The following is a 21,764-nucleotide window of genomic DNA, read 5'->3' as shown; positions in this document are numbered from 1 at the left end:
GATTATTTGGAAAATATGCAGTTCAATCTTTTGTTGTTTTTCCTGTCCAGATATTTTTTCTGATCATTTTATTCTATCCAGTATCTTCCCAGGTCAACTACCTGTTACCCTAACCTAACCTCTTTTCCCTCCTTTTTTCCCCTCTTCCTTTTTGTTGTTTCTATTGGAAGGCGGGAGGGAATAATCTGTAAATACAGATGCAGGATCGATTATTTTTATAAAGGTGGTGCTGCTTTTACAGTGAGGAAATGTTAATCCTTGGTTATTTTATTATTCTATTTTGGAGGGCCTTGTCATGACCTTTTTTGAAATACAACTTTTTGCAGATGAATATACACACTTATTCCTAAACACATAATTTGCCACCTGCATGCATTGCTTAGAGGAAAAAAAAGTTCTCAGGATTGGATTCGGGGAATCAGCAGATCTAGGTTGACAAAGCGATCATTGCGCTGAATTTCTATTGGTGTGTTGCCCCTCTTTCTAGAGCAACAAAAGTTTAAGTTGAAAGTTAGCTGAATCTTGTGGGGGAACCTTATTCCAATGGACAAACACTGCTACATAGAAGCTGACCTTCAAGGGTACTTCAGGAAAATTTTGTTTAATTGAAGGAACCCAGAGCATGCCAGATTGTACCAACTGGGCAGATATTATGGGAACCAAGCAGTAACCAGACCCTAGTGTACAGCTTATATAAGTAATGACCAAAGCGACTGGAGCTTGCAAAGTAGAGGTGTTACATAGACAAAGCAAAGCATGCCCACTATTGTCCACGGCACTGTATTCTGGGCCACTTGAAGCTTCTGGGTAATCTTCCAGAGCAGTCCCATTGTAGTACTCAAGCCATGAGATAACCAGTTCATGAGTGATAAGCTACCACATATAACAATCAGTAAGCTCCATTTTCCATAAACTGATACTACACAGTCTGGTCAAGAAATGTCTGCAGGAAGAGAAGCAAGTTGAGAAAACACCAAGAACCCAACAGTTCAGCCCTGTGATACATATATTTCCCACTGACGGTAATTCAGTTTCCCTGATAAAGTATATTTAAAGTTATTTAGTTGATATAATATTTCTCCTTCATTTTACCATCATTGCCAACATGGTGCCCTCCAACACAATTGTTTCAAAAGGTGGATGAACTGTTATATTCTGGATATATTCGTAATTGTGAGGGGAAGCCCTACACCAGCCACAAGGATGAGTTTGCAAAATGGCATACATCCATTCAACATGCATCTCACCTGAAGACAGATTCTGGATCATGACGGCATCAACTGTTCCACTTTTGAAGGATGGTTAGTGTTATTGTTTCTAGTCACCACCTCCCTCTTTAATCATGCCAGCCTAGGATGTGAATAAATTGCTTGGTGAAACCTGGTAAGAATTGTTAGGGGAAGATGGCTGAGTCATGTGCTGGAGAGTAGACATGCTTCTTTACCAGAGAGTTGTGTAAATAAATCTAGGACATTGTAGACGCCTATTACTGAGAATACAAAGTGTTCTCTTTGCTTAAAATAAGGTTCCTCATCCAGGCTTTCTGGGATAATGAACTATGTTTTAATTCAATCTTTCATTGAGGATGCTAATTATCTGGATCCTTTTCAGTCTGGTTTCTGAGACAATACAATAATGGTAGTGCTTGCTGGGACCTGGCAAGTGTCACTAGGAAGAAGTGGTCTGCTGGAGGCCATTGACCCCTTTATTCTCCTCGAGCATCTGGACAATATGGAATCTTGGAGGTAATCTGATCTGTGGTGGATCTTGCTTGGTGTAGCTAAATGTTCTGGGAAGGTTCTGGAAAGTATTGCCTGCCCCACCTACTAATGGATTACAGCACTAAACAAAATACTAGGAAAAATGTTCCAAACCGTATGATCAATTGACGATGGAACAATCTGCCCTGAAAGATGATATGTTTCTTTTATTGGAGACTGAAAAGCAGAGATAGTATGTGCACTAACAATGGTTTTCTTGTATCAACAAGAGGTTGGACAAAGTGATATTTACTTATCTTTTCTGATTCCTATATTTCTACAAAGTAAACAATGAGGCTATTTTTCAGGCACAATGCACACTCCTAACATCCTATGAAATTGCAAATTGTTTGACTGTTGAGGTTTGGATAGTGGAGTTAAAGAAATTCTTCATTTGAATGCAGAATATGTATTTCTTTACTTAATACATTTTACACAATACATCAAACTGTGTGAGAGCCAGTTTGGTGTAGTTATTAAGGTACTAGGCTAGAAACTGGGAGACTGTGAATTCTAGTCCTGCCTGGGCACAATGACAGCTGGGTGTCTCTGGGGCCAATCACTCACTCTCAGCCCAGGACTGCTATCATAAATCTAGACTACAAACTAAAGGGAGTAGCCTGGGAAAATAATGAAAATCAACATTGACTTGAACAAGAAAAAAGGCTGTTTGTTATTATTAACTCTTTATTAAAGGAGTAGAATCATGGAGTAGAATTAAAGGAGTAGAATCACATATCAAAGTTGTAAGAAAACCTTAGTGTTGCCTGTGCCCACTTAAAGCATAGCCATTTTCTGAATGAAAATTCAAAGGACTGATCCCTCTCTTTGTGGTGATAAATCTCTACATCTAATTTCTTTTTTATTTTTATCAGAGATACATGTAGTTTCTTTAACAAATGCATAAGTATTTACAGTTAGGTAAACATTTTCATGCACTCTCGTGGAATTTATATGTGTATAAAGGCTGAAATTTAACATTTTATTTATGTGTTGTTGTTGTTAGTTGCGAAGTCGTGTCCGACCCATCGCGACCCCATGGACAGCGTTCCTCCAGGCCTTCCTATCCTCTACCATCTTCTGGAGTCCATTTAAGCTGACACCTACTGCTTCAGTGACTCCATCCAGCCACCTCATTCTCTGTCGTCCCGTTCTTCTCTTGCCCTCAATCTTTCCCAGTTTATTTATGTACTTACTCCATTTAGATCCTCTCCTTCCTGATCCATGGTCTGTTACCATCCAGGGTCCATTCTTTCACTCCCAATCTGTACAAGTAGTCCTTGATTTATGACCACAATTGAGCCCAACATTTCTGCTGTGAAGGAGACATTTGTTAAGTGAATTTTGCCCCATTGTAAAACCTTTCTTGCCAAAGTTGTTACAGTGAATAACTGCATTTGTTAAGTTGCTGACACAATTGTTAAGTGAAACTGGCTTCCCCATTGACTTTGTCTGTCAGAAGGTTGCAAATGGGGTCACATGACCCCAGGACACTGCAACTATTACAAATATGAGTCGTTTGAGAAGCATAGGATGCTGCAATGGTCCTAAGTGTGAAAAGCAATAATAAGTCAATTTTTTCATTGCCGTTGTAACTAAGAACGGTTGCTAAACAAATGGTTGTAAACTGAGGATTACCTGTATTAGCTTCACTGCAACCCCACATGATAATTTAAGCTAAAGTTAATGGCTTATCCAAGTTCATCCAATAAACTTCAGGGCTAAGCAAGAATTTGAATTGACTTCTCTAAAAACTAATGCTGTTGGTGTTGACCCAACCAATAAATGGTGATTTCCAAAAAGTAAACTGCAGAGGCATGGAATATACTGATGGAGTATTTTCATTACCTGAGGTCGATTAGGAGAGAAACTTTGCCAAATACAAGCCTTCCAGGAAAATCCTGACTTTTCTTGCTGACAACTTTTTCCTGCAGAAGAGATCAGGTCTCCAAACATGATCATAACTCATACAAGGTCTTAGTGCATATATTGGAAGTAACGGGGAGGCGGGCAGAAAGTTATTGTGCAATGCTGGACTTCTTGGTATTAATGGAAATTAAAACTGTTTGTAAATAACTTGGAATTCAAGAAGGCAGTTTTAATAAAGTGAGCAATAATAAGTAGGGACCTAATGTAGGGGAAAGTAATGGGTAAATGACTCCAAGGAGTTCCTAAAAAGAACGTATTGAATAGGACTTAACACTTAGACTTATATACCGCTCCATAGTGCTTTACAGCCTGCTCTGAGCAATTTACAGGGTTAGCATATTACCCCAACAATCTGGGTATTCATTTTACCAACCTCGGAAGGATGGAAGGTTGAGTCAACCTTGAGCCAGTGGGAATCGAACTAGCTGTGGCCAGAGTTAGTCTGCAATACTGCATTCTAACCACTGTGCCACCACAGCTCCTACTTTATCAGTGAATACTTTAATAATTGCAATAAATAAGAAAATGGACGAGGGAAGGTGACTAAAGAAATGCAAATATAAGTACTTGTTTTGGAAGAAATAGTTTAGGAAAATGAAACCTCAGAATAAATTGAAATTAGTGAAGAATGCTAAAAACAATAAGAAAAGGCTTCTTCAGATGTTTTCACCATAAAAGGTGAAACAGCATATTGGTTACAGTGAAAATGACAAATATAGAAGTAATCCTCGACTTATAGCCATTTGTTTAGTGACTGTTTGAAGTTACAATGGCACTGGAAAAAGTAACTTATGACTGGTTTTCACACTTACACCATTCTCGTGGTCACATGACCAAAATTGCGGGCACTTGGCAACTGGCACGTATTTATGAAGGTTACAAGGTCCTAGGGTCATGTGATCATTTTTGCAACCTTCTAACAACAAACTATAGGGGTGCATGAAAAATTAGTATGTGCAAGATCATAGCAAGTTACAAAGTACTCTAATATGGTGAACTAGGTGCTAATTAAATCTAGCTTAAAGATCTGGTTAATATTTGTTTATTTATGATCATTTATATGGCCATCCAACTCACTCTCAGCACTTCTCAAACTCATGGGAGAATGGGTCGTTATCTGAAAACAGCACAGAGGTGTAAAATTGTCCTGTGCACCCCGGGTATTTGTGCAGTAAAGATGAGATGAGGCTAGTATGAACGTCTCTATAAATCAGGCACTGGAGAAACACAAGCTGTGTTGTTCATGACACTGAAAACTAAATCTTATGAGAAGTGAGGGGACTGAATACGTAGCCCTGAGAAAAGCATGACAAAGATACATTAGCATGTTTTCAGTACCCAAAGAATATGTTAACAATCTGCTTTCTATTATTTCTGAGTGGAAGATACAGAATAATAGCCTCAAAGTTATAGGATGGCAAATTCTGTGTGAAAGTTATGAAGAACTTCCTAACAACAACAAGAAAAGTTTCATAATTACTCAGAAAGGGATGAGTGATGAGTTCCTCTGTGCTACATACACAGTATTTAAAAGAATCTGAACAAATCTGCTGCCTGCCAAGGAAACTTGAATTTGGATTTGTGCATCAAACACGGGATTGAATTTGGTGGATACAATGATTCCTTAAAATTCTATGATTGGTCCTGTGGCTCAGGGCTGATGTTCACCCAGCATTTTGGAATCCCTATGAAAGTAAGGAAATTTCTACTCATGAGCATTAGCAATTTCTCATCCAAGCCTACGGAAATTCTATTAATGTGAATGTGATGTGCAGACTACAATTTTATGCATATTTTCTTAAAAATAAAGTTCCTCTTGGTTTATGGGGCCTGTTCCCTACTAATACCTTCAGGGCAACATCCTTAGTTATTCAAGACTATGAGACAGTCTTTCTCAATCTCATGCCCGTACACGTTATGTCATTTTATCAAATAGTTCAGAATTCTTGGAATTTTTTTATTAATATCATTCTTAAAGACCACATCAGCTGTACTCTTGAGGGCAAGGAGTATAAACATGTATTAAGAATATACTAATGTGAATACAATGTAGAATAAAAATTCCCAACAAAACAACATTAAAAAGTAATATACATTTTAAAAAAAGAAGAACAGCATTTCATACAGCTACATCAAGAATGATCGTGGTAAACAGGAGATAAAATTTCACCAAAACCAGCAGTTTCTAAAGTATCTGTAAGACTCCAGGCTCACCTCACTGGAAAATTTGAGTTCAAGCATGGCACACCAACCACCTCTTCCATCTGTTCCAGCTTCTTTCTTGTTTTACCTTCTCAATCTTTACTACTGGAGATCTCCTTACCTTTTTAAATGTCCCTATTCCAAAATGCTACTGTTGAGACAACACATTATACCTCAGCACTTCTTCCTGTTGTTGCAAAGTCGTGTCCAACCCATCGCAAACCCATGGACAACGTTCCTCCAGGCCTTCCTGCCCTCTACCATCTTCTGGAGTCCATTTAAGCTGACACCTACTGCTTCAGTGACTCCATCCAGCCACCTCATTCTCTGTCATCCCCTTCTTCTCTTGCCCTCAACCTTTCCCAGCATTAGGCTCTTCTCCAGTGAGTCCTTCCTGCTCATTAGGTGTCCAAAGTATTTGAGTTTCAACTTCAGGATCTGGCCTTCTAAAGAGCAGTCAGGGTTGATCTCCTCTAGGACTGACCGGTTTGATCACCTTGTAGTCCAAGGGACTCGCATGAGTCTTCTCCAGCACCACAGTTCAAAGGCCTCAATTCTTTGGCACTCAGCCTTTCTTATGGTCCAACTTTCACAGCCATACATTGCAACTGGGAAAACCATGGCCTTGACTATACGTACTTTTGTTGGCAGGGTGATGTCTCTGCTTTTTAGTATGCTGTCTAGATTTGCCATAGCTTTCCTCTCCAGGAGCAAGTGTCTTTTAATTTCTTGGCTGCAGTCCCCATCTGTGGTGATCTTGGAGCCCAGGAAAATGAAATCTGTCACTACATCCATTTCTTCCCCATCTATTTGCCAGGAATTGAGAGGGCCGGATGCCATGATCTTTGTTTTCTTAATGTTGAGTTTCAAGCCAACTTATGCACTTTCTTTCTTCATCCACATCAAGAGGCTCTTTAGTTCCTCTTCACTTTCTGCCATTAGAGTGGTACCATCTGCATATCTTAGGTTGTTGATATTTCTCCCAGCAATCTTAATTCCAACTTTTGATTCATCTAGCCCTGCCTTTCTCATGATGTGCTCTGCATATAAGTTAAATAGGCAGGGCGACAGTATACAGCGGACTCCTTTCCCAATTTTGAACCAATCAGTGGTTCCGTGTCCAGTTCTCACTGTTGCTTCTTGACCCACATATAGGTTTCTCAAGAGACAAGATGGTTTGGTACTCCCATCTCTTTAAGAACTTGCCACAATTTGTTGTGATCCACATAGTCAAAGGCTTTAGCATAGTCGATGAAGCAGAAGTAGATGTTTTTCTGGAATTTCCTAGCTTTCTCCATGATCCAGCATTTGTTGGCCTCAGCACTATGCCCAGACAAATTAGGTATGGTTGACTTGAGACATGGATTACCCAGGCCAGGTCTTCCATACATGAAATGGCCCCATACACAGAATATTTCACACATTCCTAAATCATTGCTCTTAGTGGTTAGAATGCAGTATTGCAGGCAAACTCTGTCTATAGCCTGGAGTTTGATCCTAATGGGGTTCAAGATTGATTCAGCCTTCCATCCTTCCAAAGTCAGTAGGATTATGTTCTAAAGGTCACGTCCTGTCCTTAGAATTTGGGTGGGGGGATGTAAATTCTTAATCCCATCAGCTGTGGAGGCTGAAGGTGTATTGTTTAAGAATAATTTGGCCCAGTCTTTCTTAACAGGTACAAAATATCCATCTCTAAAAACTTGAGGCTATTAAGAAAGACTGTTGCTGCTTTCTGCCTTTGTTAAGATTTTTTTTCCATTTTTCCTTTTGGGGAAATATTCTATCCTGCTTTTCTTTTTAATACACCCCAAAATATTTCATTCTCTGGTGGGGGGTGTGTGAGTGGCTGACTTCCTACAAAATGGTAAAACAAACAAACCAAAACAAAAAGAAATACGAGTGAAGCATCCAGGAAAGATCTCCTATTGTCAGCGCCAGTAGGTAAACCCGACTAGAAAAACAACTCTACAGGAAGTCCAAAATGACACTTTATTGAAATAGGCTATACTAACAACATCTTGCAAGCCTCCCCTGTTATACCTCAGAGAATCAGGGAGGCATTTGCCTGAGTCTCTACCGAATACTATCTTGCTTCCCGGGACTTCAGGAATGTTTCAATCTGTTTGCCTAGGTAACAGTTCTTGCATATTTCTGTCAGGATCATCTCCCTGGCTTTCTATGATCATTGACCTGGAAAGCAGATTAATATGCAACAGAAATAGAAGATAAGAGATCTGAGGAACACTGACAAAGTGGACATTTAAACGAACTGGTAACCTGGAGATGGATGGAATGCTTACTGACTACCTAAACATCCTCCCCTCTCCTTCCTGTCCTTCAGAACATGTTGGTGTCCCATCAAATGTCTAGGGCAGGGGTAGGCAACCTTGGCTGGCTCAGGAATTCTGGGAGTTGAAGTCCACGAGTCATAAAAGAGCCAAGGTTGCCTACCCCTGGCCTAGGGCTACAAGATCTGGGCTGCAATAATCCTGATAGCCACTTGATAGCATCCAAGAGACAGTGTTCTCTATCTTGCTTTGTTTTATTTAGTGATAGTTCAGGTTTTTATATTAGCTCTATCATGCATCCCAAATCATAGCTGTCATCTATAATCTAGTTAGTTAAACGTTTTTCAACCTTGGCAACTTTAGGATGTATGGGCTGCAACTCCCAGAATTCCTCAGCCACACATCTTAATGTTAAAAAAGACAAGATCCAGTCATGGGCCCGATCTGACATTCAACATCAAAGAGTTCAGAGGCGTAGCCTCAGTCGATCTGGAGCATACTATTAATAGGAGGCTACCCTTAGTAGTTGCAACAAAAACAGAGATGCAAGCAGCCCAGGTTGCTCAATTAAATTTTATTTTAACTTTAGAATCGCCTTTTTGCAATAACCTATGCTCTTTAGAAGGGACGCGGTGGCTCAGTGGGTTAGGACGCTGAGCTTGTCGATCAGAAGGTCGGCAGTTTGGTGGGTCGAATCCCGAGTGCCGCGTAACAGAGTGAGCGCCTGTTACTCGTCCCAGCTTCTGCCAACCTAGCAGTTCGAAAGCACGTAAAAATGCAAGTAGAAAAATAGGGACCACTACGGTGGGAAGGTAACAGCGCTCCGTGCGCCTTTGGCGTCTAGTCATGCCGGCCACATGACCACGGAGACGTCCTCGGACAAGCGCTGGCTCTTCGGCTTTGAAACGGAGATGAGCACCGGCCCCTAGAGTCGGAAACGACTAGCACTCGTGTGCAGGGGAACCTTTACCTTTATGCTCTTTAGATGTTTTCTTACCCATATCTGTGTCATAATTAAGGGTTTTTTCATTGCAGGGACATGCTGTTCTACAGACTATTGTAAGGAACATTGGGAGAATAACTTCACGAATTCTAATCATATAAATTAATAATTCCATAGGACGAAAAATCATTTGATGATTTCGTCCCTGGGTCATTTTTTTTTAACCCGTAAGTTACTGCTCTAATATGCCGAATTGGCTCCATCACAAAGCGCTATCGTATGACTCCGTCAAGAAAGGCAAACTTCAATCTCTCGACCGAATCACCCGACAGCTCCTCGTGACGTTGGCAGAAAACACCGCCGCGTCGATATACCATACATGGCGTTAGGGCGGAGCTTCGAAGCACGCGGGGCGTGGCTTCCAGCTAGAGTTGCGTCCGAGCCCCGCCTTTTGCCGAGGAACCTCAACACGGTCGAAAAAGCAATTGGGGAGGGGGGGTGCGGGGGGACGGTAGCCAGAGGCTCCGGCAAGGCAAAGCGAGGGGCGGGGTTATTCTAGAATTAACGCCGCCTCTTTCAGCGCGCGGCCGGCACCTGCTGCTGGCGGCGAGGCAGAGGCTCCGCTCGCACCAGCGCTGCGAAAGCAGAGAAGGACATCTCGGGTACCGTAATTCCCGCTCGATTTCGCCAGCGCGCAAGAAGAAAAAAAAAACAAACAAAAAGTTCGCTGGCAGGTAAGCGCGCTGGGTCCGACGCGTCTCGCAGCTTGAGCTGGAATTTGCGCGGTCCGGAGGACATTTCGCTCTGAAGGGGGCTTCAACCAAGGTAAAGGTGCCCAGGATTGAAACTAGATCCGCTGCCTATTTTAACGGCCGAAAGCCAGAAGCGGCGGCGGGAGGCATCTCTCGGTCTCCCGAAGGAGAGGCGAGCGCTGCGAGCAGCTTGTTTTGGGGGTGTGTTTTTTAACTTCTGGCGGCTCCTCGTCGCTGCTCGCTCCGCTTCTGGCCCCCGCTGAGTGGGCAATGCTGGTCTGTGGGGCTGGAGGTCAGGTTTGGTAAAAAAAAAAAAAAAAGAGCCGGAGGAAGGTGACAAGGTCTCTCTCCCTTCCCACCCACCCCCACCCCAGTCTTGGTTTCTGGCTTCGTCCCTCAATGAAACCATCCTGTGTCCTGCTCAAAGTTTTGCAGCCCGGCATCATCCTGCCTTGCCTGGAAGCCGGTCCCCTTTCCTCCGATAAGTAATGCTATTAGCGTATACACCTGCTGAGAACCATTTCAGACAACCGGCGCACGGGTCTTCCTTCCGTATAGGCAGGGGTGGGGTGGGTGGGTTTTTTTTTTTGGAGGGAGGGCTATTAGGTGAGATGAGGTCCAATAATTTTCACACACACCCCCTTTTTGCGGGGACAGTCGATCCCGCTACAAGGGCTGCAAGTTGAGGGACTTGGCGACCTGCGTGTGGCTCAGTTTCTATATGGGCAAGTCCAGGGGTAGGCAACCTCGGCTCTTTTATGACTCATGGACTTCAACTCCCAGAATTCCTGAGTCAGCATAGCTGACTCAGGAATTCTGGGAGTTGAAGTCCATGAGTCATAAAAGAGCCGAGGTTGCCTACCCCGGGGCAAGTCAGTCCCGGGAGCTTCCCTTCTAGAAGGAAGGATGGGTAAACTTCAAATGGGCTCCCTTCTTTCAGAGCCAGAAGGCTCGGTGGATGTGTCATGCCCAGGGCTTTTTTTTTGTCATAGAACACTTAGAACGGAGTTCCGGCACCTTTTTTGGGATAGAACCTTGTAGGGTAGGCAAGGCAGGTTGCATGACATGTGTGAGTTCTGGCACCTTTTTCTTTTACAAAAAAAGCACTGGTCATGCCTCTCTCTACTCAAACTCAGAGTTTGGGAAGACCTTGCTTGCAGTTTGCCTACCTTTGAATGGGTATTAAATCCACTTCATATAAACCCTGATGGTCGGATCTCATTCCCTATGAGGTGTTTTTTTTTTGGAAAAAAAGATGTAAATACAGTATATCAGATCATTGGTTCACGTAAGCCTTCTTTTACCTCTGCCTGGCTTCCCCCATATCAGTTTAACTTCAATCTTCCCATTGACAGCCAGGATGGTGCTGTACAGTGCTTGAGATGGTAGATCCGGAGTTAGGGAATCCAGGTTTTTAGGCCTTCCTTAGCCCCACAGAAGCTCACTGGGTGATCTTGGCCCAGTTAGTTTCTCTCTATCCTATTTTGGACTGGTTGTTTTGTGGGGGAGGGGGGAGTATACCACCCTGAGCTGAATGAATGTGGGACATAAATTGAATATATTCCTTGCCGAAGTTAACTTCTGGTTCGAGAGGATCAGCTGTGGGTCCCTCCTCCTTTTGAAAACCAAAGCATCTGAACAGGGCAACAGAACTTTACTGTGTGAACTTCTGTATTAGGAAGCATTTCATCCCCCAAAGCTTGAATAATTCCTTCCATTCTGGTATTGGAGAAGATCATTAAAATTCTCCCACTCCAACCAGCTTTGGCTCCTGTTATCTGCCGAGGGTGCCCATTCTTACATTTACATAATTGTTTTATGTTGGTTTGTGATGTTTGTTTTTGCCTTATTTCTCTTTTTGTTTTACAACTTCCCTGAGTCATAAGATTAGTACAATTAACATATGTGGTTGAATAAATAAAATCCCCAGCCTTCTATCTTGGTTGGCAGCAACGTTTTTGCCAGAGTTTCCTAAAAGATTTCTCAGCCCCAAGCTACAGAAATCAGGGGTTTTATTTTTTGATTTCTGTCTCCCCCCTTTTTTTGATGGATTAATTATGGTCTGTTTCTTAGAGTGCATTGATAAACAGAAAACCAATAAACTTAATTTTGAGGTGTAGATGAAATGAAATTGTACCAATCTCAATCTCCCTTTTGATCCTCTGATCAAAAACGAATCCTGCCCCCCCCTTTTTTTTTGAAACTTCACTTTCTGACCTCCAATTTTGCATTTGGCCAGAATAGAAATCCATGTGCAGAGTTGACCACACAGTACTGTACTTTGTTGTGTCAGTCTGCCAACTGGGAATCATAACATCAAATATTTAAAAGCTGTGATTATCCTTTCTTAAAGAAGCCTAGATCAGCCACTGCTTTTTTTTAGTTCAAATGTTTAGTAACAGCCGGATTTAATATTCTGCCTTTTATTTATAGTTAGGGATGCTATGGAGGGAGGTATGTAAGCAGCCATTGGACCATTGCGTCATACATACAAAGCTGGGGTTAGGAAGAGCATAGTTTTGGTTTTGTAACACTGCCAATGTGAATTTAAACCAAATTCTAAATGTTCATAAGTTTTCTCTCGCCCTCCTCTCCCTTTCCCCCCTCAATTTATTTCTACACCAGCAACTTGGCATGCAGAAACTAACATTTCTCTGCCATAACTATAAAGTGTTATTGCAAGAGCTATTTCTCTCCTAAGTTCCCCTATGTCATTATGCTATCAAAGAGCTAACAGAGTTAAGCATAATTTCTTTCTCAAGAAGCAGCATATCTCCACTTCCCAAATCCTAGTAATTTGACATAAAAAAAGAGATAATTTGATCATGATTGTTTTGGCCGTGTTCTCAGTCATAATGATGGCAAGAATAAATGTTGCTGGATTTGTGATGAGCAGTGATGAGAAAGGGTGTGGGATTATTTTCTTATAGAAGAGAGCCCATTTAGCACTCAGGAGCATAATGATAATACCCTATTGGCCTAATGACTCCTGTAATATAACCTTATGGTGCTGGAGAAATCTGAATCTCTCTAAATCAGGAATGCAGATAAGCAAGGTTGCCCTTCCCCCTTGGCACAGATGATCCCCAGAAGCTTAAGTCCTTTCCGTTTGCGGATGTACCTTCCTCTCTCGGGGACTGCAGCAACAAACAATGAGTTGAAAAGCTATCACAGTTTGCATTTCACAAATACAGGTTCCCCACTGACTGAGATCAGAGCATCCTGCTAAGCTACAATTTGCTGAACCACAATTTTCTTCCATAGCCACTCTTGGCTGAGCTCTCTCTTCATGCTAAGTCACAAATCATAATTCACAAATTATATTAGCTGCATTGAAATAAGATGCAGCACAAAACACACATATACCATTGTTTGGCTTACCACAGTCCTGTGATCTCTCACTCCACCCACATGTAGAGATTCAGTTCTCAGTAAGCCATGCATGCCTGCTACTGTAAACCAAGCATGAAGCACCAATGGCTCTCTTCCTGCTTTGAGTCCTAAAACGACATAATTAAACTAAGATTTGATAATATTCAAGGAAACTGATGCTGCTAGACCAGAGGTCCCCAACCTTTTGGGCACCAGGGCCCAGTTCTGTGGAGAAAGGTTTTTCGACAGACCGGACAATGCATGGTTTTGTGTGCTGCCTGCATCCCACGGAGGGGGTTTTGCTTGTTTGTGCGACCTGGTTGCTGCGGCCTGGTACTGGTCCATGGACCAGGGGTTGGGGACCCCTGTGCTAGACCTTTGAACCATACAACCATTATATGCAACCTACAGGTAGGTTGGGTGAACAGTTGTGGGAACTGAGAATGTCTAGTAGTCTAACGAGAAGGATTAGGAGTGACATGATAGCAGTCTTCCAATATTTGTGGGGTTGTCTCAGAAAGGAAGTGGGGGGGGTCAACCTATTCTCTATTCTCCAACTGAGGGCAAGATAAGAAGTAATGGATGGAAGCTTAACAAAGAGAGATCCAACTTAGAATTAAGGAGAAATTTCCTGTCAGTGAGAACCATCAGTGAAATGGTTGTCCTCTGAAAGTTGCGGCTGCTCCATCACGCAAGATTTTAAGAAGAGATTGGACAGTGATTTGCCCGGAATGATATGGGGGTCTCCTGCTTGAGCAGAGGGTTGAACTAGAAGACCTCCAAGGTCACTTCCAATTCTGTTATTCTGTATTCTGCAACATCTGTGTTGGTTGCTAGTATGCTTCTGGTTACGGTACAGTGGGTTGGTGGTTAAGAGTCAAAATTACTTAGGCTCCAAATAGCCTGGGGAATCACCTTTGATACTCTTCTGCCACTCCCTAAAATTCTAAGAAGGAAACCTTATTTCTGTTACCTCCAGGGTGAAATAATGCATCCTAGAAAAAGGATGGGTTTATAGATTGGGTTCAGTCATATAATAACTTACCAATTTAAATATTCTCCTCTTCCCACTTTCTTGCTATTCCTCATTGGTTATTGATAACCATTTTATTCCTATAGACATGTTGAAGTCCATTTTATGCCCACAAGATATGGTTCACTATGTCACATTGGCTGATTGTGCTATATCGCTCATAGAATAGAATGGAATGGAATGGAATGGAATGGAATGGAATGGAATGGAATGGAATGGAATGGAATGGAATAGAATAGAATAGAATAGAATAGAATAGAATAGAATAGAGCTGGAAGGGACCTTGGAGGTCTTCTAGTCCAGCCTCCCACTCAAGCAGGAGAACCTATATATCATCTCAGACAAGTGACTGTCCAGTCTCTTAAAAACCTCCAGTGATGGAGCACCCACGATTTCTGAGGGCAAACTGTTCCACTGGTTAATTGCCCTCACTGTTAGGATACTCTTATGAGTTTATAATTTTAAAACTACTCTAGCTGGTGCTTTGCACAAGAAAAGAAACATTTGTGTGGCTCAAGGACTAATTATAGGGTCATTGACTGGGTACTAAGGAATGTGAATGTTTCCTGAAATGACTCGTACTAGGCAGTTTGCCAATAGCTCTCCATTTTTTTCAGAATTCTTAAAGGACTATAAAATAAAGCTATTCATTTAATTAAAGATGAAACTACAGGTATATCTTTTCTTGAATAAGAGTATCAAGTAATGATGTTTAGAAACGACATCTGGAATCTCTTCTACAGACTTATCAGTTGTTACTCCTGATAGTAGCGTTATTTTAAATTTACTGATAGAGAAGTGGGTCCCAATGAAGGAACATGGTTTCTATCTATCTGAAGTAAGTTAGAATCAAACTGCAAAAGAGAATCCTTATGCTCCATGCTATGTAGTGAATGCAGCCAAGTTAGTATTTGAGTTCACGTTTCTCAAACTTGGGTACTATGGTGATTCTATCTATAAAATATATACACAAACATAAACACACACAAATTGTTGAATAAAACTTTATCCATCAAAGTGGCACCTGGTTTTCAGAAAGTAGAAGACAGTGCTATACAAACTCTTTTCCCTCCCTCCCTCCCTCCTTCCTTCCTTCCTCCCTCCCTCCCTTCCTTCCTGCCTTCCTTCCTTCCCATGCTTTTACCTGGAAGATTAGTGAACTGATAACCCTACTTCATTTCACCATGAGACTTTTAAGGAAGAATAAAGGGATTTGAGTAGAGTTTGAACTAAGATGGATCCCTATCCATCTTTATGCCAGTTCCTCAACTACACAAACATTGCTTTATGATGAAATAAGGGCAATTAAGGTAAGCCAACAAGGCAGATTGATCTTTATTTGCTGCTGTAATCAGTTGAACATCTCCCTCATTTACCCTAACCACCAAGAGTGCTTTGGCTGAAGGATGATGAACAATAGTTTTATTTCAAGAGATATTGATCAAAGTTATGTTTTTGTCAAGGAAGACATTAACTGGTTGAAATATTCTTTGTGGTTTACCTCTGTGTTGGCTTCAATTTTCAAAGCAAATTTATAATCCTGTATATGTCACAATATTTTCAGCAAATTGGATCTACCAGCTTGTTTCCATTGCTTCTATCGCCCTCTCATTAGTGAGTCCATTTCCTTATGTACTGATGAATTAACTAAAGCTTTACTTGATTAATCTGGGGGCCAGGATTAATAGGTAGAGCCAGGAGTGTGTTAAATATGTAACACTTAATTCTGCTTACTTCCATTGCCATCACCATACGGTGTCACTGGCTGCCAAACACAGTTGATCAGTGCGCTAAGCAGCATAGTTCGGTTCTCTTAAAATTCCAGAAAAATCTAATAATCAACCTCATAAACTGGTATGAGCCTGCTCAAGCACATCACTAAGTAGGCCTATACATTTTAAAAAAGCTCTTTTTACTCTCATGTACTACTGAAACACAAAATGTAAAAAGAAAATGACTAACAATTACCATTGTTTGTCCTGAGAAATAACCTTTTCCATCATCAACATTAAAATAATAACAATTGTCTGTTGCTCCCTTAAATATTTGAAGAATACATCTGCATGGTTTTTTTCCCCCAAAATTGCCCATCCCTTTAAACCAGTTCTATCAGCTCTAAGCGTTGCTCATAAGTAGGACTAATAGGTTACAACTGTGCCTCACTTTCAACACCAAAATATATAGGAAGATCTATGCGGTCTGGATGGACCTGGTTCTGTGCTTTAATACCGGCTCCACATGTCAAATGTCTCAGAGGAAGGACTACAATTCAGGATACTGGAGGAACACCAGATCCAAAACAACAAGAGAAAAAAGAATTGACGTCCAGATCTGCTGAATGTTTATTACAGCTATTAAAGGACAGGGCACCCTGCCTTCTGTCAGATTTGATAGCCTTAATGCAGTCGGTAATTACTCCAGATGCAATTTCCTCCCATTTGTTCAGCTTTCTCCCTATGCGCCCTCCGGATTGTCAGTAGTTGCTGTCCATGCTATTTGAAGAAACCTGCGGGAGAAAAGGAGGAAGCATTGATAAATACATTCGATCCTATTCATTTTCTAGTAAAGAGATCATGATAGGCTTATTTCAGATTCTTCAATTATCTGGTCTTTTTGCATTCAGAACTGCTTTCAGGACACCTAACTTGATGGTACTGATGGAAACCAAGAATTAGGATCTGGTATGAGATGCAGGTTCAAGTAGAAGACTTCAGCTTCTCCTATCAGACTTGTGAAAATAGCAGACTTGGGAAATTGGTGGACTGAATATCTGGCCATCTTTATTTTGTAGGAATGGGTAGGCATTAGCAGGCTAATCCAGATCAAGTTCCTAAACTTTAAGGAGGGCTGCTAAAGAGCATCTTCCAGGGCAGCGATAATTTTCAGCTGTAGAAGTCTAGACTGAAAGAAAGTTCTGATTGAATGCCTATCGTTTTTCCTTTTTCTTCAAAGTTTTTCACACACTGTTTTCCTTTTTCAGGAAAAGCATACTTAATATATATTACTTTGATCCCATGTATTACAGGTGCATTTTAAATGTCTCGTGAATCGCTTGCAAAACTTCCCATTGTGCTTATTCTTCATTATTCTCAGTCAACAATTTTCTTTTTCCTGTTTATATCTTCCCACACTCCACCCAATTGATGTTCAAGGAACTTCTGTCCTTCCTTGTCTTACATAGCAGCTTGTATCATCAGTTCTTCCATAAACCGATGCCCTGCCTAGGGCAAGGCTTTTCAATCTTTTCAACCTTTGTACCACTTTTAGGATATGGCAACATCCGAGTACCACCAGTCGCCTAGCAAGGTGTCAAAAACTTGACAACCAAAAAAAAAAAGGAAAAAAAGTGATGAAGTACAGGTAGTCCTCGACTTACAACAGTTCACTTAGTGACTGTTCAAAGTTACAATGGCACTGAAAAAAGTGCCCCCCAAGCCACAGGTGAGCAAGACACCTGCCTGCCTGTCTGGTGGTGCTCTTTCTCCTGTCTGAGGTTTTCATTGTTGTGAGCATTTCTGTTGAGGATTGGCAGCGGGGGTGGGGTGGGAGGTGTTTGATTTTTATTTTCCCCCCCCTGTTGGGTGGTTGCAGCAGGTTTTGGTCACTTCACATGATCCTGGGGCACTGTGACTGTCATAAATACGAATCAGTTGCCAAGCATCTGAATGTAAATCACAAGACCCTGGAGATGCTGCAACATTCCAGCTGATCAGTGCTTCTTCTGGGCTCAGCAGAAGGACCAAGATCAGCGCCAAGCTCCAGCTGGAGCCTGGCGCTGATCCTGGTGCTTCCCCTGAGCCCTGACAGCCCCGAAGAAGCGCTGATCCTGGCACTTCCGCTGAGCCCTGATAGCCCTGCAGCTCCAGCCTCAGGCTTGTGCAGTGCTGCCACCGGTTCAGCTCATTCCGCTCCGCGGCTACCACTTTTCTAGGATGGTTGCGTACCACCTGCCAGGTGCCAATGTACCACAGTTGGTACCCATACCACTGGTTGAAAAGCCCTGCCCTAGGGCACCAAGTGAGCAGTTTGACACTGTGCAACTGTCTTTTTGGTTTCTGCTTTTTGCCTGATGACCATCCCATCCCTTTGGACTTGTTTCAGTGAGGCTCATCTATGATGGAGCTGCCATATGACAGGAAAGTATGGTCATGGTCACAATATTTAATTTAAAACTTCTAGCCGGGCTTTTCACTATCTGGGTGGAGTTGGGTAGGTAGAATCTTCTCATGGCTTTCTACCATTGTCCACGGGTAGATGCTCTTGACTTGTCCTGCAGCATGAAACTGTCTATCCCTCATGATATTGTGACCTGCCCAAAGTTGCTTGATGGTGAGATGGTGTTGTGATTCAGGGTCAGCCTGTGGGTTTGGCAGTTGGGTCGGATGACTCAGACGAGGGGGAGGAGGAGGGTGTTGAAGAAGAACTTGCTGATGATGGCTTGGAGGCTCCGCAGAGCCCCCAGCCAGGCCCCTCTTACTTGGTGGAGAACCAGCTGTGTGAGCCCGACAGTGTGGATGAAGATGACCCACAGCTGGCCCTGTTCAAGGACGCCCGACGCAGGAGGCAGTCAAGTAGGAGCAAGCAGAGAAAGGCTGTGGGACTTCTCGGAAGGAGGCAAAGAGAGGCCACGCCCTGAACTCTTATAAAGGGAGTGTTTGGGGGAGGGCTGGTTTGCTGAAAGCAACCGCTCCGATAGAGGATCAAAGCTCCGGTATCTTGTTTCATGTTTTGTTGTTTGTTTGTGTAATAAATTTGGCAGACGTATTCCAGCCTCTGCCGTTTGTACAGGGGTTGCCTTTCTGCAAGGCCGGTAGCAGGCTGGTACAGAACAGATGGCAGCATATAAGTTTAATAAATAAATAAATAACACAATAAATTAATAATACTGTATGGTGTATCTCTTGCTGTAGTCACACATCTCAATCCAAAGGGGTTGCTCTTGTTTGGCCATATTGATTCTTGACCAGTGACCGGAGACCAGAGGTGATTTAAGGACTTCCAGTCTACCAGTTTCTCTCTGCTAACAAGAAATAGATGGGATTGAAAGAAAAGGGTTGTAGCACTCCATGCAAAAAAGCAGAAAAATGGAGGGGGGGGGGGGAAAGAGATCTGCTTGGTTGTTACCAGTAACCAAAGAGATACTTTATTATTGGATTTTTAAAAAATCTGATATGACTGTCTATATGTGGCAACTTGATCGGATAAATGTTTGTTTGCAGAACTAAAAATGCACCTGTTCACTGGTGACATGAAAAAACAAGAGGCAACTGGCATTACTCATGGCCCTGCAAAAAGGCAGATTTACACAATCTGCTTTAAAAAAAAACACTAAAAAGTAAAGTGTCCTGCGAATCAACCTTTGTTCTGGATGGCATGTTAATTTCATTTTCTTGGCGATGATAGGGAATTGATTTACCATTTCCTTCTCCAAGTATTTCATCCAAGTACTAATTAGGCTCACATTCATGTGAACCTATTTACAATTCAGGTTTTGATTTTCAAGTGTCTACGCTATCAGTAGAGGTTCAAATACACACCATTTATGTGCAACAACATGTGTAATTTAGCTTTGCCTTCAAACCCTGTTTAAGCAAATAAGATCGTTTAGGGGTATCTTTGTAATATTTGACCATACTTTACTGTGGGCAGTGAGTACTGTAGAAACCTGTAGGATCTCCCCATTCAATGTAAGTCCTAGGTATCTGAGTTTTTATCTTTGACTGGTCAAGAGATAGTTTGTTTTCCTCCTTGCTACTACTAAAATGTCAACAGGTGGACAGCAGGGATACTTAATTTAAAAAAAAACCCCTTCCACTGTGGTCAGCACAGCCCTTAGTATTCTTGATGGGGGCCGATGAAGCCCTTGCTATGTCCAGCAGACAGTCTGGCTACTAAGGCTGGGTGGGGAAAAGGAGTAGATATAAGGGAAATTCTTGCCAAGCCTGGGACAACAATCCCTTTGTGTTCTGTTTCAACCCTCTAGCATTTTCACCCACTTTCATTTGCCAGGGATTGTGCATTGCTTGGAATGTTTGCAAACTCGCCGCAGGTGACCTTTGCAGGATAGGCAGTGTTAAGAATGATCACAGTGGGCAGAGAGGTTATGAGCTGGAGGGATGAACTGGCAGGGTGATTTCTCAAACTTTGTTTAACTAATTCTTCCCAACTCTCCCAGATTTCAGAACTAATTCTCCCCAACTCTCTCCGTGTCAATATTCCATATATGGCACAAAAATCAGTTAATTAAATGATCTCCAACGGTGGTATGAAACAGCCCAGGCATGAGAATTATTCATTTGAGACAATTTGTCATTCCTACATATTTACAGCTACTCGATGCACAAGTTAAACTGCAGAGGCGTTCTGTGTCCGCCACATTGCAAGACAAAAAAATCTTTACTTGCAGGATTTCTATAGATTGAGTGGGCCAGTAACCAGCTACCAAAGAACAACAACCTTTATTATGAAACACTTTATTATTTTTGAGATTTAACTTTTTGGGCAGCAATCTTCACCAGCTTCATGTATGCATTCTGGATGTATATGTAGCATGGATTATTTTTCTTGTCACGGAAATCTCAATTCCCAGAATACAGCTACTGAAAGCTCATCTTTCCCTTGCTGGAGCAGTATAAGTCTCATTCTGAACTCCCCATTCAGAAGAATTAATGAAATATAAAATAAAAAACTACATTCTACGGACCTGGGGCACAGCTGTATAATCTATCTAAGCTGCAGCCCCCTGATTGCTAGTAGCTTTCAATACATCCCTTAACCCAACATTTCAAGAATAGTTTTGCAAATCTTAGGGTTAGAAATTCACTTTTCAAGCTGTATTCTATAGCTGTACTCTATTCTGTGGCTTTTGATTCGACTTCATTGTTGTGGCGGACACAGAGTCCACGTTGCGTCCCAGAGTGGTTTAAATTTTCTTGTGTTGGCTGAAGTAATGAACGATGGAAAGATGGATAGAGAACAGAAAACGTGTCTATTGCTCTTTTCCCAGATTCCCTTCCTGAGAAACTGCCATCTCTCTCACACTTCACATAGGTGTATTTTTAGAACCAAGAACCCTTAAACAGGCAGCCTATTGATTCCATCCATCCTGGTCCTCACGTACCAGCTTTTCTGGTTTAGAACTATATTCTGACCTCAGCATCAATATTCCTATTATCTCCCATGCTTGTGTTCTGAAATAAACCAGATCCCTGCAGAGCCTTTGGCCATAACCAAAACATATCTGGCGTTTTAGTTTTTCACAGGATTGTCAGCAACAACACGTTGTTCGGTTTCTACATCATAAAAATTGTTAGGAACAGAAGGTCGGCAAAGAGGCCCCTTCTAGAGAGTTTTAGCTTTTACTTTTTAAAAATTTCAATATGGCATGTTCCCATGTAGCTCTTGTTTTTTATAATGGATGGGAGATACACTACAAACCACTGTCAGCCTAATTGCTGCAGAAGAAATAAATAAGTTTCTGCTTTG

At 41.9% G+C, this 21,764-nt stretch overlaps 1 protein-coding gene across 2 annotated transcripts in view; it reads left to right on the top strand.

Moving 5' to 3' along the window:
* Positions 1–9,716: 9,716 nt before the first annotated feature.
* FRMPD1 (FERM and PDZ domain containing 1) overlaps positions 9,717–21,764 on the top strand; it is a 74,427-nt gene continuing 62,379 nt past the window's right edge. The window contains exon 1 of one of the 2 annotated variants that reach the window (XM_081317787.1): positions 9,717–9,856. The gene's annotated coding sequence lies outside the window, so the exon portion shown is untranslated. Of the gene's footprint in view, positions 9,948–21,764 lie in introns of both variants that reach the window. The other variant, XM_081317788.1, reaches the window with a different exon arrangement.

This window comes from Vipera berus (assembly GCF_964194415.1).
Source record: "Vipera berus genome assembly, chromosome: 2".
In the NCBI taxonomy this organism is placed as follows: domain Eukaryota; kingdom Metazoa; phylum Chordata; class Lepidosauria; order Squamata; family Viperidae; genus Vipera; species Vipera berus.
This window is presented reverse-complemented; position numbering and strand designations above follow the sequence as displayed.